The 21254-nt window shown below is 41.8% G+C and overlaps 1 non-coding gene and 1 pseudogene across 1 annotated transcript; one reads left to right on the top strand and one right to left on the bottom strand.

Moving 5' to 3' along the window:
* The window catches only part of LOC124501960 (mitochondrial import inner membrane translocase subunit TIM14-like), a 139487-nt pseudogene that overhangs the window by 10251 nt on the left and 107982 nt on the right, over positions 1-21254 (bottom strand).
* On the top strand, positions 20323-20492 carry LOC124502822 (U1 spliceosomal RNA). The gene has a single exon (XR_006960070.1). It is a non-coding gene; the product is annotated as a U1 spliceosomal RNA (small nuclear RNA).

Raw genomic sequence — 21254 nt, 5'->3', positions numbered from 1 at the left:
TATTAGCGGAAGCATATAGTATGTATTCTCTCAAATTTGGCTTCTTTCAGTCAGTTTAATATTTACAAGATTCATCATGTTGTTGCATGTACAGAAGTCTGCTCTCTTTTTTTAATTGCTATGTAGTATTTTATTTCAAGCACATACCACAACTTACTTATCTATTCTTCTGTTGACTGGCATTGAGGTGTTTCCACTTTGGCTAATACAAACAAAGCTGTGATGGACATTCTTATGCACATTCTTTGTGGGCACAGGTACTCATTTCTCTTGAGGAAATTCCTAGAACTGGAATTGCTGTCTTAGGGTTGGCAGTGTTTAGCTCTAGCAGAAACTATCAAATTGGCTTACGAAGTAGTTATAGCATTTTACACTCTCACCAGCCATGTATAAGGATCTCAGTTCTTCCACGTCCTTGCCATCATCATTTGGCGCTGTAAGTCCTCTTAATTTAATCATTCTGGTTGGTGTCTGGTAGTATTTCACAGTGGTTTCAAATTTGCACTTCCCTAATGAGTAATATTACTGAGCTCTTTTTCATATGCATATTGGACGTTTGGTTATCTTACTTTGTGAAATACCTGTTCAGGTTGTATGGTGACTTTTAGTTGCGTTGTTCATTTTTTTCTTATTGATTTGTAGGAGTTATTTACATATTCTGAACATAAGTCTTCTGTCAGAAATACATATTGTGAATATCTTCTCCCAGTGTGTGATTTGTCTTTTTATTCTTTAAATGGCACCTCTTTTTTTAGTGTTTATTTATTATTTTTGAGAAAGCATCAGTGGTGGAGGCACAGAAAAAAAGGAGGACAGAGGATCTGAAGTGGGCTTTGTACTGATAGCAGTGAGCCTGATGCAGGGGTTGAGCTCCTGAACTGTGAGATCATGATCCGATCATGATCAAGCCAAAGTCAGACACTCAAACCACTGAGCCACCCAGGTGCCCCTTAATGGTATCTTTTAATGAAGTATAATTTATCACATTTTTTTTTTTGTAATAGTGCTTTTTAAGTCCTGGTTAAGAAACCTGTGCTTGTCCCTATGTCATTGTTTCAGTCGCGTTTCAACCAGAGCAGCAGAACCACTAGGGAGATATAGATGAAGCAATTTATTGTAAGGAACTGTCTTATGTGCTATGGGGACTTGCTGGGCAAGTTCAAATTCCATAGGTAGGCTGAAGCGGCTGTCCACAGGCAGAATTTCTTCTTCATTAGAGAAGTCTGAGCTGTGCTCTTTAAGGCCTTCCACTGATGGAATCAGGCTCACCCATATTATCTAGGATATCTAGGATATGCCTTACTTAAGTCAACTGATTTTGAACTTTAATCACATCTATAAAATGCCAACATCTAGATTAGTGTCTGATTGTATGACTGGGGACTTCAGCTTAGTCAAATTGACACATCAAAATGTCATCGTAGTCATTTACAGATTTTTCTGTGTTTTCTTCTAGAAGTCTTATTGCTTTACCTTTTTATTTAGTTGGATGATCCATCTTAGAGTAATTTTTGTGCATGGTGTGAAACAGGGGTCAAAGCCAAATGGGGAATAGTTATGGGGCATCAGTACGTTCAGGGAAGATGTGCTATGGTCCCGGCCCCAAGGGATGAATTGCAGATTGATCCAAGCCAATCATGGTAGTCCTATGTCTCTTTCATTCATTCAGCAGATATTTATGGAGTCCTTGCTATGTACCAAACATATCCTCAGTTCTGAGAATGCGACAATGAATAAAATAGGTAAAGTTCCTGCTGTTGTGAAATTTTCCTTTACACGTAATTGATTAGAGTTAGGTATGTGACCGCATTCTAGGCAACAGTACCTGAAGAGATATATGCTGTAGACATGAGGGAAAGGTATTACTCCTTGATAAAAGGGAGACTTTCAGCGAAAACCTCTCTGCCTTGCACACAGGAGGACGTGATATTTGGTATTGCAGCAGTCTTAGAGTAATACCCAGAGGATGACAGAGAAGCCAGCCCAGAGCCCTGACACCTTCAAGCTCCTTAAAAAAAAAAAAAAAAAAAAAAAAAAAAAAAAAAAAGTTTATTTATTTATTTTGAGAGAGAGACAGAGAGCAAGAGGAAGAGGGGCAGAGAGAGTGAGAGAGAGAATCCCAAGCAGACGTTAGGGGGCTCGATCTCACAAACTGTGAGATCACAACCTAAGCTGAAATCAAGAGTTGGACACTTAACTGACAGAGCAACCCAGGTGTCCCTTCAAACTCCTTTATTGTCCAATTCTGGAATGACCCATCTCCAGGTTTCTAATGTGACATAATTAAATATTCTTATTGTTTAAGCCACACTTGGGCATTCTATCACTTGTAGCTATAGACACATATGTTTCTTGGCCTGGCACCACTGCTCTCTAACATTTGTGCCACAACCCACCTCAGTTCCTTTCATTATCCAGCTCTAGCCTTTTTTTTTAAATTTTTTTTAATGTTTATTTATTTCTGAGACAGAGAGAGACAGAGCATGAACGGGGGAGGGTCAGAGAGAGAGGGAGACAGAGAGTCTGAAACAGGCTCCAGGCTCTGAGCTGTCAGCACAGAGTCCGACGCGGGGCTTGAACTCACGGACATAAGATCATGACCTGGGCCGAAGTCGGACACTCAACCAACTGAGCCACCCAGGCACCCCCAGCTCTAGCCTTTTTAAAAAATTTTTATTTTTTTTTAAGCAATCTCTACACCCAACATGGGGCTTGAACTCACAACGCCAAGATCAAAAAGTCCCGTGCTCTACCTACTGAGACAGCAAGGCACCCCTATCCAGCTTTAGCCTTAATTTTGCCTTCTACCTTAGACATTTATACTCAAACCTTCTCTAGCTCCCTTTCTAACTTGCTTTGGCCTTTAATGAAGAAAATTGATCCCTTCTGCTCAGGTCCCTCTGGCCCAAAGTTTCCACCTCAACACTGTCTCCACCTCAGTTTCTCTGCCACAGCCAACCTCTTTTTCTAGTTTGACTTCCATTTCTCCAACCCTCACATATGCCAAGCCCCAGTTGCAGAGGTAGGCACTAGATTATGGTTATACGGTTGTTTGAGCTATGGTTGGCGCATTTCCTGATGCAAAGCCACATGAAATATACTATGGAGGAGCAGAAACTAAAAGCCTTGCCCAGAAGCCAGACTTCAGAGACTGAAGTGGACATACAGCTGAGGTGAGAGAATACACTGCCCCAGAAAGCCAGAGAAATAGCTGCTCAATGGTTTCCAGTTGCTATGTGGCCTGATTATACTTCCCGCATTGAATTCCTTGGAAGTTCCTTGAATTCTCATAATGAAACTCTTTCCTTAAGCCACCTTGAAGCGGTTTCTGTTTCTTGCAAACAAATCACATAGACTGTGGCTCTTACAGTCTCCAAAAGGGCCTTATTCTGTCAAGTGTACAATTCCCACTGGGAGAGAATATTAGCAAGTGTTCGGGAGTTAAGCCGGGTATCTGTTATGTACACCTCCAAGCTGCGCCAGTAATACCTTCTACAGATTCGAGCCTAGGATTCTGAAATAGAGAAGAAATCCTTCCCCGGTCTTTTCTCAGGGTAGGTTCCTAAATTCCTAGAGTACCCTCTTTTGAGAAGGCAGGGGAAGCATTTAACTCTTCTGTCTTAGTTTGGGTCGTTGTTCCCCAAAGCAGAGCCTTGGACTTGGAGCCTTGAGTTCAGGTAGTTCAATTGGAAGATGACTGAGGCAGGGATGAGGAGCAAGCAGAGAGTGTCACAGGGCAGAAGGAAAAAGTAAGTGGCTCATTAGTCACCTAAGTTACCACCAAGTGACTGGGCCTTGACTCCACTGGAAACTTTCTGAAAACCCGTGCAGTATGTTCCTTGGAATCCACCTGCCCTACCCACCATTGGTAGAGGTTTGTCCCCAGGGTGTTGATTCCCCTGTACTTTAGGGCTGTTTTGTGCAAGGGATAAAGCAACTCTTGTGGCTTCAGAAAAACCTCAGAGGCAGAATAGCTGGGGGTTCCAACGGCACGCAGTGTGGGATACTGGCAGTGAGCGCGAGAACTGCTCAACTTCAGCTGAAATCAGAGCTGGGCCAAGGAGATGTACCCAAACCATCTTCTACAGTCTCTCCTTGGGGAGAAAGGTTTTATCCTAGTATCATTAGACACGACTGTGGGTCCCCAGAAGCAGGAACCTTAGAGGTAAATATGGTTATCGCCTGTGACGGAACTGCTATCTGTTAACCAAAAATCCACACTCTCTTCTTCCTGGGTATTCTGCTGACCCATATTTCCCAGCCTCCCTTGCAGTTAGGTGTAGCCACCTGACCTGAGTTCCAACCAATGGAATGTGAGCAGAAGTAAGGTGCACCACCACCAGGCTGGCCCATAAACATCCTCCCGTGCATATTTGTCCATGTTCTTTTCCCTTCTGTTGGCTTGCTCTTGATTCTCAGGTGACCTTCGAAACCAGGTGTTGAAGATAGCAGAACCTCTGCCAGCTGGGTCCCTGAATAACTGTGTGTAACACAGCATCTCTTTCTTCCCCTCCTCCCATTCTTCTGGGCCGCCTCACTTACCTGGAACTGCCTTGCTCTGAGAGAGAGAATAACCTCCCATGGTGTTGGGGCCATCATGCATTTGGGGATCAACTTATTACAGCAGCTAGCTTACCCTCACTAGTATATATACCACAACACCTTACCATTCCCCAGGCACAGGAATGATTCTTCAGGTGTCTCTGAACTACACTATTTATGAAAGATTTAAACGTTTAGGAAGATGATTATAAAACTGATACACACACATACAAAAATTAAATGACTCCTGTCTCCCTTCTTGCCCCATTTCTAGCCCCACTTGGTTAGATAACCATTTTTAACTATTCATTCCTCTATTTTCCTGATTGTTACCTCTAAATAATCCCCTATGTCTGGTTTTACCAATGTTAAAAAATATTTAGTGGCATCCCACTATGAAAGATGAGTAGTTATCAGAGTCGTTTCTTTAACTTAGGAAAGTGAAAGTGTTCTAGGCAGAAGAAATAATGTGGTGGAGGGACCTCACACCTGCTTTGATTATAGGAAAGACAAGCAGCATGGTGATGTGGGACAAGCACAAACTTTGAACTCAAATTTGTGTAGAATTTAGCTTCTACTATCTATTTGCAAGATTAGGGGGTTGTCAAATGAAATGATGCATCTACAGGTGTTTTGCTCTGGGTTCATCTCTAGAAATATTTTCTTTTTTTTTTTTAATTTTTTTTTCAACGTTTATTTTTATTTTTGGGACAGAGAGAGACAGAGCATGAACGGGGGAGGGGCAGCGAGAGAAGGAGACACAGAATCGGAAACAGGCTTCAGGCTCCGAGCCATCAGCCCAGAGCCCGACGCGGGGCTCGAACTCACGGACCGCGAGATCGTGACCTGGCTGAAGTCGGACGCTTAACCGACTGCGCCACCCAGGCGCCCCTCTAGAAATATTTTCACATACCACCACACTCTATGGTAGGTGGCAATTAATGTTAGTGTCAAATTTTAAGAACAAAGTGTTCTGGAGGGTAACCTGTACGGAGTGCCTTGTACATCTATTACTACAATCAGATCTTTAGGTTACTGAATAAACAATTCCACTCAAGTCAGCACGTCTTGCTCCGGCCAAAAGAGGGCAGTAAGAGACACAGAGTGCATTTGCCTTTAGAGCGAGGAGTCTTGCTTAGCAACCACGCCAAAGTAGTATTTCAATTGTTGTCAGCCTATCAATGTTGGCCTGAGCCTGGAAGTGTATAAAATCATCCTTCTCAAATGATAGATCCATAAAAAATTACCTAAAAAAAAAAGTCCACTGTATTTCTTGAAACATTTATATAATAAATTTACATTTACATCAAAAATAATGAAATAACAGGGGTGCCTGGGTGGCTCACTGGATTGAGCATCTAACCTCAGCTCTGGTCATGAGCTCATGGTTCGTGAGTTGGGCTCGTGCTGTCAGTGCAGAGCTCACTCTGGATTTTCTGTCTCCCTTTCTCTCTGCCCCTCCCCTGCTCATTCTCTCTCTCTCTCTCTCTCTCTCTCTCAAAAATAAATAAAAAAATAAAAACATTAAAAAATTAAAAAATAAAATAACATAGTAATAAACATCATCATAATAATATAATTGTATTACATATTCATTTATAAATAATCAACCTACATGTTTAGATACTTTGTTCAACCATTAGGTATCAGCCATAAGAAGGTTATGGTCCTGTTGCTACAGTGTTCTTATATGAAGAAAATAGCTCACTTTTTGTTCTCTGTACTGTGTCCAAACTGATTCTTTTTTTTTTTAATGTTTTATTTTATTTTTTTAAGAGACAGAGAGGAACAGAGCACGAGCAGGGGAGGGGCAGAGAGAGAGGGAGACACAAAATCGGAAGCAGGCTCCAGGCTCTGAGCTGTCAGCACAGAGTCCGACACGGGGCTTGAACTCGTGAACTGCGAGATCATGACCTGAGCCAAAGTCAGTCGCTCAACCGACTGGGCCACCCAGGTGCCCCCAAAGTGATTCTTATGCTGATTCATGTTACTTAACAAATCACATCATCTAAAATCTACCACAGAGTTTTCTTCTTCAGCAAAACTCTCCTCTTCCAGTCTGTTTAAATGTTCCCACTATGGAATTTCTTAGATTGGAAAAGTAACAAACTCCTAATTGACTATTCAGTAATGGGAATTCTCAGGAATCCTTAAATTACATAAATAAATCATGGAGGGAGTTTGCCTTAGACCGGATGAGCTACCGTGGTTGGAAAGACACACGTCAGATTTTCAGACTTGGAAAAATAAGTCAGTTTTTCTATTGCTACTTGATCTTAGAATTTAGATACATTTTGATTAACTGCAAGTTCAAGTGGGAGGGTAACATGGGGGGAGCGGGTGTAAGCGCAGAAGGAAGAGGGGATTATTCTTCACCATCATTCTTGAATTTCTTTGTCAGAAGGAAGCCTTGCCAGGATGGTAGTTGGGAGCCTCATCTTAAATAGGCATCAGTTGCCAGAACAATAAAACATATGACACACAAATGAATTTAATGTTCAAAATGAAAATAAATTTTAATATATATTTAAACATCTCTATACAATAATAGAAACTAATGTTTATCAGAAATTTTCTTACATACGCAATTCTCAATTTTTCCACACGTATTGCTAGACTCTTCCTTGAGAATCTTCACTGACCCAATGGGTTTGCATATTTAAGTAGAAAAGGAAAACACCATCCTTCCAAATATTCAGAGTTTATTTGGTATAAGTGTTAGAAAAGAAAAGTTGCCTTTTTCAGGTAAAACTCATCAGGAGGTGGTGTTTTGACGTGGTAACAGACAGGGATCTGTGTTAGACAGGCTGGTCTCTTGCTTCAACTCTAGTACTAATTTGACCATAGGCAAATTATTCAGCGTCTCTTTGCCTTAGCTTCCTTATCTGAAAAATAACAATAACAACAAAATGCTCAACTCATGGGGTTATTGTACTTGGAATATGATAGGCACTCTGTAAAATCTAAAGTTTGTGTGTGTGTGTGTGAGAAATTATTTTTGAGCAAATGACTAATAAATGTTACCCGCTATCATCACTATCTTGGGCCATAGCTTCAGCAAATATCAGTTATGTCAGTAAAAAACAATTATTTCATTTGTTCTTTACTACCTGCTTTGGGAAATTTAGAAGGATCTACATCCCGATGCTTATTCTTGCTCTAGCAAGAATTTTACAGCATCTGTCATAATTATGGTCTTCAATAAGGACAATCAGTATAGACTGGAGGCCAGGACCAGAATGTAAGTAGATTCACTGTTAAGCCTGCAAGTCTGAACATGGGAACAAGGACAGGGGACAAGACTGAATTTGGGACATCAGCTTCCATGGGAGAAAGAGGTAAAAAGGTTGGGAGGGGAGAGAGAAATATGGAAATACCATTAGACAATTGTTTGTGCTGAATCCAGAATCCTGGGTATCTAGGGCTCAAGACGGGTAATCAGTGGGACTTAAATCACCAATACCTGGAAGGTCTTTGTATATACAGTTGGCTTTGAAGATAGTCGTCAGCTGATATTATGCCTAAGTCATGAGGACGCTGGGATTTAGAGGCAAGAAATCCAGACTCTGCAGAGAATGAGGTATCAGAAGAAATTTGGTTTGGGGGAAGCTGGCAAAAGGAGAGACTGTAAAGAAACATGGGAAGATATGAGGATTATTTCAAGGGAATGAGTTAAGATCACTCCTGGGTATATGGGCCAATTTGATTCACTTGGTATCAGTGTGTCAGCACCATTCTAGTGGCCCAATTTCACATAATTGCAAGGGAGAAAAGTGCCTGTTGGCCAGTGGGGCCATATGTTTACTGTCTTCTTGGAACTGGAGCTATTCATGGCTTCCAAGGTGACTCCAAAGGTACAGATACCAGAGCTCTTTGGGTCATCTGGCCAACCCCTCTGGTTGAGTAGGAAGGGTTGGGGGGTATGGTGCTGAGAAGCCCCAAATAGAAGTGGAGACCAGGATGCACACAAATCCTGGTCTAGTCTTGGATTCCATGCACTGAATGGAGGCAGGAAAATTTTGAGGAAAGTGCTACAAAGAAGAAGCACCAGGGCCCTGCTTGCCCAGGTGCAAAAGTGGTACTTAACTTAGGTCAGAGTGGAGTCAACGGCACCCATATATTAACTTCCTTACTTAGAGTTACTGTTTGGGTATGGGATTGGTCTAGAGAAGGGATGACCCTAGTTATAGCTGTTAAACACATGTAGCTATGATAACTTAGACCCGTGGTTCTCTATGCTGGCTACACAGTAAAATCAACTGAGAAACTTTAAAATAGAACAACACACACACACACACACAAAATGGTGTGCTTGGGCTCTCAGACCAATTAAATCAGAATCTAAGGGGTGATAGACTGATATCATGATTTTTAAAAAGTCTCCCCAGATGGTTCAATGTACAGCTAGAACTGAGAACCACTGCTCTAGATGTTCCTCATCCATTTCTCCGTGATGGCATTCTTTGCTGCCACTTGATTCCTGGGAATCCACTTGGTAGTTTCTGAGCACAGATAACTGTGCTCTCCAGCCAAGTCTGGATTTTCTACAGTTGGGGAAACTTTACCTACTCTTTACTTCTATCAGTCACAGATGTTGTATAGCTTAGCTCACCTCTTCCTAAAACTCTGGCTTCAGTCTGGTGCTCTCTCTGCAGCCTGATGTTTCTGATTTGCATTCACTCTATTGTATACCTTAGTTCAGTCAATATTGAGCTGTAATCCTTAGCATTCTTGGAATCAAACAATGAGTTGTTTGACTTTGAGACCCTTCAATCATACACTTTTGTCAAAAATACTCTGAGAGCTCTTCTTATTTTTTAACCAAAAAGTAAATAAAAAGTAATTGGTTTAGAGATTTTGGAGATGCCTTAGAATATCATAAACCAGAATGAAAACCAATGCTATAAAAATATCTGTAAGACAGCCTCTTCTCCACTGTCCAACCCACTGCTCCCTTGTGGTGTATTCAATAAACTTCTATCTCCCTTAAAAAAGAAAAATTAAAAAAAAATAAAAATATCCTGTCCCTTTAAGATAACAAGGAAACCCCTTACAGAAGACTTACTATCAGCCCTTTCTAAAAGCTTATCTATGCAGTTAGGCAAATGTCCCAAAAATTTGGAGGTATTTTCCTTCCCATGACAAGGAAAGTCTACTATAACAAAAAGCCCTGACTTAATTTTCTTTCTTTCTTTCTCTTTCTTTCTTTCTTTCTTTCTCTTTCTCTCTCTCTTCCATTCTCTTTCTTTCTTTCTCTTTCTTTCCTCTCCTCTCCTCCCCTCCCTTCCCCTCCAGTTCCCTTCCCTTCCTTTTTGTTTCTTTGTTTCTTTCTTTCTTCCTGTCATTTAAGTCTTTTTTTTTTTTCAACGTTTATTTATTTTTGGGACAGAGAGACAGAGCATGAACGGGGGAGGGGCAGAGAGAGAGGGAGACACAGAATCGGAAACAGGCTCCAGGTTCTGAGCCATCAGCCCAGAGCCCGACGCGGGGCTCGAACTCACGGACCGCGAGATCGTGACCTGGCTGAAGTCGGACGCTTAACCGACTGCGCCACCCAGGCGCCCCTCATTTAAGTCTTTAGGTGGCTTCAAGGTGCTCCTGCTGAAGGAAAATAGATGGAGCAAGCAAGGTACCAGAATACTTTTTAGCCCCACAGCTCTGATTTTTATTAGGAACAGAAACAAACTGCAGTTGCTACTTAATTAGGAGAAACTACTTTATTGTACAAAATCCTTCCTCAGCAAAGTATCCATCTACCAGTTTTCTAAGTTCTCTCGTAAAGATGCTAGCCTGGGAAGCCAAAAGCATTTATGTGTGGCCTTCCTGCGATATTTTAAAAGTCACCCAGAAAAGCTGACAACATCTTAATACTAATTTTTACGTATGAAATACATTTATATCCTTTATGTCCTTAAAATCTGACACCAACCTGGTGAGGGGCAAGGCATGTGTGTCTAGTCCCATTTCCTTTTTTCTGTTTTACAACTGAAGGACTAAGATTCAGATGGCTTATGTGGCCCTGTGGAAAACACACAATGAGTTATATATATATATGATTTATTATGTATAAGGAATTGGCTCATGTGGTTATGGAGGCTGAGAAGTCCAAAGATTGGCCAACAAGCTGAAGACCCAAGAGAATGGATGGTACCATTCCAGTCAGAATCCCAAGGCCTGAGAACCAAGAGGCTAATGGTACAAGTTTCCTCCCATGCCTGAGCCCACAGTCAGTAGACGATCAACTTCCCAAACTGAAGACAGTCAGGAAGAGAATAAATTCTCCCTTACTCCATCTTCTGTTCTGTTCAGGCCTTCAATAGATTGGATGAGACCCACCCACACTGGGGAGGGCAAGTTGCGTTACTCATTCTACCAATTCAAATATTCATTCAGTATAAACATTGAAAAAAAAATATTCATTCAGAAACACCCTCCAAACCATCCTCCCATATAACATTTAACCAGATATCTGGGCAGCCCATGGCCCTGTCAAGTTGACACAGTCAATTAACCTTCACAAGTATCCACTTAATTGTGTGTACCTTTCAGTACTAGACATTCCTGGAATTGCCCCCTTCTTGTGTCACTGCCTAGAGGTCAGAAACTCAACTTGTCCTTTTGGATCCCACATGAACTGGCTGCGGTGGACAAGTCATTTCACCTCTATGATCTTCACATTTCTCAACTGTAAAATTACAGGGGTCAGATTGAATTTGTAGGACACTTATGGCTTGAAATCACAGTGTTTCTGTGATTCTATAGCTGAATTCTAAGACTTTAAAACCAGTTTAACTTCTGTTTCATTCAAAGCTGTGTTCTAGGGTCCAACAAAAGTATGAATATTACAGGTACTTACTCATCAAGTAAAATCAACATGAAGGTGATCATGCTGTATCTGTAAACCAAAATATGAGAGTCTATTACGTGGTTAGCTTTATACTGAGTACCATGGAAGATAAAATTTGTAATACCATCCTTGCACCAAGGAACTTACCATCTGTTGGTGAAAAGGTTAGCACCCAAGATATCCTGATGTGACTTAGGGGTGCCTGGGTGGCTCAGTCGGTTAAGCCTCTTACTCTTGACTTCAGCTTAGGTCATGATCTCAGGGTCTTAAGATGGAGCCCTGTATTGGGCTCTGCGGTGATAACCCAGATAATCTCCGCTTGGGATTCTCTCTCTCCCTCTCTGTCTGCCCCTTCCCCTCTTCTCTCTCCTCTCTCAAAATAAATAAATAAACATGACAAAATATTAAAGAAAAAAAAAGAAATCCTGATGTGACTTAGAGTGAACTAATAACTACGGGAACAATTACCAAAGAGAGTGGGAAGCCAGTGAGTCAGGCTTTCCCTAAAGAAGGAATTAGGGCTTGGGCTGGGTTTAAAAAACAAAATAAACAAACAAAAAATGGGAACAATTTGGATAAACAGAGGCGAATGAAGAGAACTTTTCAGGCCAGGAAAAACCCAGGCAAGCATAGGAAGGATCATTTGCATGACAGTGAATGGACCAGGAAGATATATTTAGATAGCAAACTGCCAACAGAAAAAGGCAACATGAAATTGTATGTAAGGAAGGTATCATCTGACACCAATGGGAGGATGGATTGAAGGGTTCTCAAAAACCAGCTACCTTTTACTGAGTGCCTACTACATGCCAGCCTCTGTGATAGAATTTTATATATGTTATCTGGAATGGTTGCAACAGTCTACAAAGTAGGCTTTCTTATCTCTCATTTTACAGATAAGGAAATTCAAGGTCAAAGAGGTCAAGAAACAGTCCAATCCAGTTGATAGGAGGCTCAGTAAAAGTGCCAACCCAGTTTGGGCTGATTCCTTAATAACCCCTTATTCCACATCTCACACTGCCCTTCACCAAACCAGAAGCTGCTACCAGCTTCAACAAATCGACCAAAATTTGACTAGTTGGTGGATTTTGCCATTGTGGTCACTAGTTATGGAACAACTGATTACCGAGCCTGGCGGTGATCTGGTTTAGTTGCTATGAATGTTTAACTCAGTCAGCCACTTGGTGGTCGGCCCTAAGGATAGATTGTGATCCAGTGTGTGACAAGCAATGTGACAGAGGGCAGAGAAGGCACTCAGACTGGTAAGTGCCCTCCTATTGACTCCCAGAGGCAAACTGCAGAGGCAGGCCCTGCAAAGAGCTGCTGTAACCATAAACCAGAGACTCGCTCTTTATCTGTGCCTAATGTGGAAACATCGTTAGTCACACGCCAGTCATTTCAGTAACACCTGCATGCTCCTGGGCTCCTGGCCTTTGAACACACATTAAAAACCAAATCTGAATCCAGACATTGAAGCTATTTACATGAAATACTCTGCAATCATACAGAAGATCAGAGGGAGAGCCCTAAGTAAAAGTTATGGTTTATGGATCCCCGCGTGTCTTTTGTTAGTTTCCTGAAGAAATCAGAAGAAAGATGGTAGTATGTTTGATGGGAGAGGCAGGATGCTAGTTCTGTACAAAAATACCTATTAAATTATATCATAAAGACAAATCTTTGTATCAATCTTAGTTCCAAAAAACCTGTCTTCTCTTTTTTTAGAAATAGAGATTCACTACCCTGTGTCCTACATCATTGATGCAGCTCAACCCAGACATAAACAGTCTGATTACATCACTGCCGCACATCCAGCTAGCTTCTCTACTGAGACCAAAGTGTTAATTGCAGTTGCGAATTAATCATTATTCTAACTGAGCCAGAGTCTTATTTTCCTCTCGAAGCTTGTCATCATTAAGCTTGCTTGAATTGGTTAATGCACCATCGATGCAAATTATCATTCCACATTACTGAACATGCACAATTCTTTTATTCACTGTATCACGTGGAATTTTATAGGTGGAAAAGTCATAATTAACCACGTATTCTAAAATTCTGCTTCCGCTCCTTTGTTACATGTTACATCTTCCTGAGTTTGGGATTTTTACCGGGATCTCCTTTTCTTCCACACTGAAATCTAAAATGAAAGCCATGATGGTTTTGGTCTTTTCAGAAAGTGACCTATTTCAGAAAAGAATATCAATAAATACTTTGTTTGAGTGCTTTTCAAATGTAATATCTCTCTTCTGCTTTTATGTACATTAACAAAGTTTTTATAACATTCTCATCATGATAAAAATAATTTAATAAAACTGGTCATTAGTCTATCAAGATGAGCAAGTATAATTTCCCTATTTTCTAGAAGTTTCCATAGCTGGAACTAAAGGTTTTTAATGAAAGTGTCTCATCAAGAATAGCTAGAGGAGAGTTGATCCCTTATTTTGGGAACCAGTGGGACACAGTAGGGGTCTAACCAGGAGAAGGTCTAGCATAGATTTTGTGTAGAATCCCTCACTGGGGTGGATCAGACACTGGACTGACCTGGTCACACCTACTGATAGTAGAGGTCCTAACTGGCAAGCTTGGATGTTCTGTGGGTTCTAGTCTGGACCAGGGCTTGGAAAGGTGAGAACCAAGGTACAGATATGGGAAGCAATTTGATGCTTAGCAGGTGTCCACTTTTTCAAAGAGGTAAAATCCAAAAAGAGTCAGAAATCCAGGCATGAGTCAGCAACTAGCTGATTTACCAATGAGCCACCAACTTGGGATTCAAGGAACAGACCTTATCCTTGGGAAGAGCTGTCTCAAAGCTGGGCTCCAGGACTGGGAGGGGATGGAGTACTGGAAGAGTATTCTGGAACCTCTGCCTGGTACACTTGGAGAACTCTCTACCTATTATCGTACTTGTCCCCAATGTGAATACTAGTTTAATGTTTTCCCCATAAGCTCCATGAGGGGAGAGACTCAGCCTGTACTGTTCACCCCAGTATCCAGTGCTTGTCTTGTGCTGGTCACCACCTCAGGCTAGGTTATCATCAGTTCTTACCCAGATCACGGCAGTAGCCTCCACACTAGTCTCTGCACTTCTACTCTTTCATTGTCCAATATAATCTTCACACAGCACCCAGTGGGTTTTTCAAAATACGGATCCGATTTTGCTGTCAGCCTACTCATAACCCTTCAGTGATTCCCCATTGCCCTCAGGATACAGGCCAAATCCCAAGCATGGTCTCCAAGCCAAGCCAGCTGCCCTGGCTTCTTTCAGTTCTTCATGTCACATTCTTTGCCACCTCCTCCCCAAGTGCCCTTTCATCTAGTTAATGCCTTCTCATCTTTCATCTCTCTGTCTAACCATCATTTCCTTGGGAAATCCTTCCTTGAAGCCCGGGTTGCCCTGGTATTCACTCCAATAGCCCTTCTCTTTCACAGCACTTCCTCGGGCTTGTTACTCATTCACCTGTATCATCTTTTAATTCATGTCTGTTCCTTCAATTTGACTTGTAAATTGCACGAGTGCAGGAAATGTACCCATTTCACTCAGTCCAGGACACAATAGGAACCCTAAGTATATGTTGCATTAGCTCATGAATACTTTAGGTACTAAGTTCAGTAATGAGAACTGGAGCCAGGAGAGGACTGAGTTGTGGAGGGCCCTGGGGAAGATGGAATTAGAGCAGCTTCACACAAAGCCACCGAGAGGTGATCTAGATGGGCGTAAGCACCTCCTGGCTCAGCTCGGGGTGCCTCATTTAACTCTCCCAGCAATGCTGAACTTAGGTACTGATGAATAAATTATACCTTCCCAAGATCACATAGTTGATCTAGGGGAGACCCAGGACTCCAACCAGCTCTAAGTTCAGGTGTCCCCTTTCACACCAAAGAGCTACTTTTCTCTTATGTAAGAACAATCAGGCCGCAGATAAATAATTACTAAGTCTACCTGGGACTTCTATCTTGCTTCTGCCTGGCTCATTCTCAGTAACAGCAGCATCTGCGTTACTCATTTATTCCTCAGCCGCGTCCAGCTTGGGGCTGGCTGATGATGGATATTACCTAGAGGTTTGTGAACATCTGCATCCCAGGCTTTGCTGGTAGTGATTGTCTTCTGCTGATTCCTGTGGGCTCTGTCATGGCAGGAATGCTGATGGAACTACTCAGGAAGCCAGATGGGAGCTTGGTCATACGGCAAGGACGCCGGAGCCAGACAAAGTGGCAGAGCAGACAACAAGCAGGGTGGAATATGGATGCTCCTGTCTCGGGAAAGGATTGGCTAGCAGCAAAGAAGCAGGCTCAGAAAGAAATGTCAGAGGCAGTCTGTGCAGCGGAGGGTCAAGTGACATCCTGCACGCTGGGTAGAACACGACATCAGTCACGTTCCCACACAGGCTGGGGACTCCAGGAGAAGAAAGACGCACTCTATCTTGTCACTTGCTTCAGTATGAAAGCTTTTTGTGAGCGGAAATCTGTGGTATTAAGGGGAGCACTTTCCCACCTGTGTGGACTGTATTCCACTAAAGATATGTTAAGGATTGGAAACATATTGCCTACCCACTCCTTGTACAGTTGTGTTCCTATTGATTAAAGGGCTTGCCGTCGGTATCCTTTGTGGTTTGCTTCATTGATTCACAACCTTGATTTCAAACCACTTTGTAAAAATAGAATTCACACTCACTAAGAAAATCTTTCTTTTTGGAAACAATTTTTCTCCAGCCTGTTGGAAGTTGTAAAATCCTGTTTCTGCTTCAATTCCACTGTACTGAAAATGCAGTTTACATGGTGAAGTTCTCAGAATATGACACCTCTTATTAGCCTTTCAAAATTTACCTAGAATTCTCATTTCTGGCCATTTACACAAAAGTGGGTTTCTATACTTTGGTCCCTTTTCAAACAATTGTAAAAGCTTTATTTCAAATGTCTTTGCTAATTTCTTCTTTTATTTACAAGGTTTTATCCCAAATGACCCCACTCAAACAGATGTCTTAAACAAAAAGGTAAATGGCTATAGGAAGATAAGGACAAACTGTCCCTTAACTTACAGACTGTGGGATGTTCTTCATGTGTCCTTGGCAATCTCTAGCGAGTTCTGTTTTTATATCTAGGTAGGCAATACCTGCAGCCATGCGTGAATGTGTTTAGAATCAACCTTTGGAAAGTTAAACCTCTCACTATTTTAAATAATAAATCAATCATGTGTCTGAATCATTTTAGAAATGAGGGTTACCTAAAACACTTGCTTTTCCATACAACATTTTTGGAAGCTATTATAGACTTAAGATATTCTTTAAATAAGGCATTATATTTATTATTCATCTCAAGCCCTCTTTCCCCTTAGTTGTGCACATTCTTGAAACAGGGAATGTACGAACACAGTATCGGTTCACCGATTTGGGGGTTTTATTCATGAAACGAAAGGTTATACTTTCTCACAATCATCTAATTTTTTTGATCTGACAGTTAAGTGTCATAGAATCTCGGGGTTCACAAGGTCCTTCTGGAATGTGTCTGGACGGCATAGGTGCCCTTAACTCTCAGGAAACTGGATTTGGGCATCATAAAAGGCTCTCAGCCCTGGGGATGGGGGCTCTTCATGTATTCCTCTGAACTTGCTTCCTGTGTCTGTCGTGCAAACCCCAGACTTCTCTTGTTCTCATTCTTGTCTCTAGAATTTGAAGCTTTAGGTCCTTCTTGGCTTCCTAGCAGGCCTCTCGTGAATGTGTATTCCATTCATCTTTGCTTTAGCCAGCTTGAGCCTAATGCCAGACTGTGGCTCCCTTCGGTTCCATTTCTCCCTTCAGGCCAGTCTGACCCACCTTGGGAGAGAAGAGTCAAAATTTATTTTTCAGTGTGAAACATACCCATCATCTGATCTGTAAATGTTTTGATACTGTTTTATTCATTCAACAGATATTTATAGAGCAACTACACTCTGCCAGGCTAGTGCTGGAAGCTTGGTAAAGTACATAAAACTATCAGGTCCCTGTCATCACCCCAGTCACTGACTAGTGGGGGAAACGGACATTAATGGAAAAGCCACACAAATACGTACATAAATAATTACAGACTGATAGAACGAATGGTATAGGATGCATTCAAACTGTGTCAGGGTGACTTGATCTATAAAGGAAGGGGGAGGAGGAAAGAGAATGGAATGATTTTTTTAGACACAGTCCTGTTATGCAGCTTAATCCAGCCGCTTTCGTTCCTGGCTGCATGTAGAATCTCCTGTGTAGCTTTAATAAATACCTAACCTTAGGCTTCACCCCTCAGAGATTCTTTGTTTCGTTTTGTTAAGTTTTATTTAAGTAATCTCTACACCCCTCATGGGTCTCAAACTCATGACCCTGAGCTCCAGAGTTGCACATTCCTCTGACTGAACCAGCCAGGTGCTCCTTACCCCCAGATCCTGATATAATTGGCCAGGGCATCAATACTTCCTGCAAAGCTTTCTAGGCGATTCTAAAATGCATTAGGGTTAAGAGCTTACTCTTATGTGGATGGTTTAAATATCCTACCTACACTTTTTCTCTGATGTTCAAAAGCAAATCGTCTACATTAAAATAGACCTGAGTAAAAGTTTCAAATAAAGTTGGAAACAATATTTGTCATCCCTTACTCATTTGGAATTTGCCAGTGAATACCTTGCAAGATATGCTTTTGTTATCCTTAAAACGCTTTTTCTCTTGAAAGCAACGTGAGCATATTACTAAACATTTGAGGAAGAAGGAAGAAGAGAAGAAAAAGGGAGACACACTCATAAACTCACTATTCTACTGCAAGCACTGTGAGAATTGTGGTGTATTTTCTTCTCCCCCCCCCCCCATATTATCTGTACAGACAATGAATTAAATGATGGCTTAAAACCTGCAAATAGTTTCAGTATAAATTATATTTTATATAATATATATAACATAAATTATGTTTTCTGGACAGAAAAATTACTGAATCCTGTGACTCCCTCCTGTAGCCTGTTCAACATAGATTCCTATCCTCACCTCTTGGTCCAGCATTGCTCCTTGACTTGAAGGAATAAGACTTGGCTTGGCCAAAGTCACAGTGACCTCCTAACTGCCAAGCCCATTGGACTCATCTCCAGCCCTATTTAACTGCTTTCTGCAGCATTTGGCACAGTAGAACCCTCTTCCCTACTTGAAGCCCCCATCCCTTGACTTGCATAACACCATCTGCCCCACCATTTTTCTCCCTGTTCCCTTCACTGGTCTTCTTTCTGGTCCTAGATGCTGGGGTTCCCCAGGGTTCCATCTCTGCCCCCTTCTTTTCTCACTCTGTCCTTCCTGGGATTTCATCCAAGCCCAAAGCCTCAGTTTACTATTTATGTGCTGATAACTCCCTAGAGGAGGCCTGATATACTGAAACCTCCAATAGGCCAAATGTATGGCAAGAAATAAAATGCAGAAGTCTGTTGCTAAGGTGCAGCAAGAAATTCCTTATATGGAGACAAGCTGGACATTTGAAACTGGGAGAAGCAATCAGATTCTGGAGATATTTTGAAAGTATATGCAATAGAATTTCCTGGTGGATTAGATACGGGATATGAAAGAAAGGAGAGTCAAAGATGACTACAAGCTTTGGGGCCTTGGTGACTGGAGTCATGGAATTGCCATCATTTGAGATGTGGAGGGCTAGGGATGGAGTGAGCCTGGTGTTGGAGACGGAGTGGAGTGGGAGAGCAGAACAAGATATCTAGTAGACATACAGGTAGGGAAGGAGAAGGCAGATGGGTGTACAAGTCCAGAGACAAGGGCTGAGGCCTGGCTGGAATATACAGGTGGGAGTCATAGGGCAAACAAGGCCGTCAGATCAGATGAGACAACCAAAGGAGAGAGAAGAGACAGATGGAGGCATAGGGCACTATACCAGTCACATGCTGAGAAGAAAAGATGGGGCCAGGAGGTCCCCAAGGACTACCCCAAGCCCTGCCTAAAATAGGACAAAAGACAGCAGACTGAGCCCCACGATTCTGCTTCTCCTGACCTACAGACTCCTCACCCCTAGGGACTCTTGGGACCAGACATTGGCCTAGGGGGCCATTTCCACTTTACATGTCTGTGTAACCTGAGTGGGTGTATATTCTTTACAGGGTTGGAATAAAGTAGAATAAAACATAGCCTTTGCAGAGCCCCCAGTCATTATTCTCACAAAATCTGGAAACTGGACTGGCTTCTGTGGCCTACCCAGCTCACTCTCAATCTACAGTACCAGTCCAAGCCTCTCATCTGACCACTGCCTACTGACCATATTCATCCAGCGGGCCACGTGCCCCAAATGAAAGATCTTCATCTTCCTGCAAAAGCCTCTTCCCAGGTTAGGTGCCTTAACTCGATGGTTGGAGTGCCAAGCCACTCTTCTACCCACTTGCTCATGTCAGAAATTTGAGAGTCAACCTTCCTGTTCTCTTCTCTCCATACATGTATGCACTCACAGATGATTCCATCTCGCAAATACCTTTCACATCTGCACTCCTCCCCTCTAATGCCCACTGTCTTGGCTTGATCCAGGCTTCCAGGATCTGTTAAGGCTTAGGGTTATGGCTTAAGTGCAGAGCTGGTAGCTCTCTTTGATTTGAAAAATACAGATAAGGGGCACCTGGGTGGCTCAGTCTGTTACGTGTCTGACTTGATTTCAGCTCAGGTCATGAGCCCAGGGTCGTGGGATTGACACCTGTGTTGGGCTCTGCACTGAGCTTAAGATTGCTTATGATTCTCTCAAGGGCACCTGGGTGGCTCAGTCGGTTGAACATCTGACTTCAGCTCAGGTCATGATCTCGTGATTCATGAGTTTGAGCCCCAAGTAGGGCTCTGTGCTTACAGCTCAGCCTGGAGCCTGCTTCAGACTCTATGTCTCCCTCTCTGCTCCTCCCTGGCTTGTATTCTGTCTCCCTCTTGAAAATAAATAAGACATTTAAAAAAAATTTAAAAATACTTACCTGGCAGGGGAGATACCATGATCACAAAGGTGGTTTCCCAGGGCAAGGCTTATCCATTGCACTCCAGATGTGGTGACCCCTGCGATTTCCCCAAATGTGGGAAACTTGACAGCATAATTTGTGATAGTGAGGGAAAAAAATTAAAAAAGATTCTCTCTCTCTCTCTCTGCTCCCTTTCCCCACTTGCATTCTCTCTCTCTCTCTCTCTCTCTCTCTCAGAAATAAATAAATAAATAAACATTAAAAAAATACAGATAAAACCAGAAAATGAAAAAACCTCAGGCCATTATTAAGGAAATTAACTTGGTTATAAAGATTACAATTATGTTTCTGAAAATGGACAAGGTTATTTTAAAAAGTTGCCATTTATTATTACCTGACCTACTACAGAGTTATTATTTTTTTAATGATAATTATCTTACTTTTCCCAAATAATCAAGAAATTGAACAGTTTTTTTGTTGGCTCATTTTCCTTTTAATAACTGGAGCCTTACTATCCACAACTTAAACTATATCAATCATATAGTCTTCAACAACTTTTTTCTTTGAGTTTCCCAAAGGACTGGAGACCAAGGAGGCAAGTTCAGTTATCTCACACTGGAACACAATAAACTGAAAAGTAGAGGTCTATCATGGGGCAGGGTGGTGCATGATGGGGGCCAGCAAAGTTAAGATAGTGTTCTCACAACATGCAAAGCTAGTACCGGTATTTAAACAGCATTAGATGGATTGAAAAGCTCTCCTAAATATCTCTTTTCTATATTTTCTCATATTTCTAAATATAAATTATCATTAGCAAGTAATTATGGTGAATAATAATACTGTCACTTAATTTCCTGCCAGCTAAGGCCTGGCAGAGTTGAAGCAGGCTGAACTCAAGAGTGTGCAATTTTAGAACTGAACAATTAAACTCAGAGAAGATGG

Source organism: Lynx rufus, unplaced genomic scaffold (genome assembly GCF_022079265.1).
Source record: "Lynx rufus isolate CCGP_SWC_20201006 ecotype Redwood Valley unplaced genomic scaffold, mLynRuf1.p SCAF_7, whole genome shotgun sequence".
NCBI classification, from domain to species: Eukaryota; Metazoa; Chordata; class Mammalia; order Carnivora; family Felidae; genus Lynx; species Lynx rufus.
This window is presented reverse-complemented; position numbering and strand designations above follow the sequence as displayed.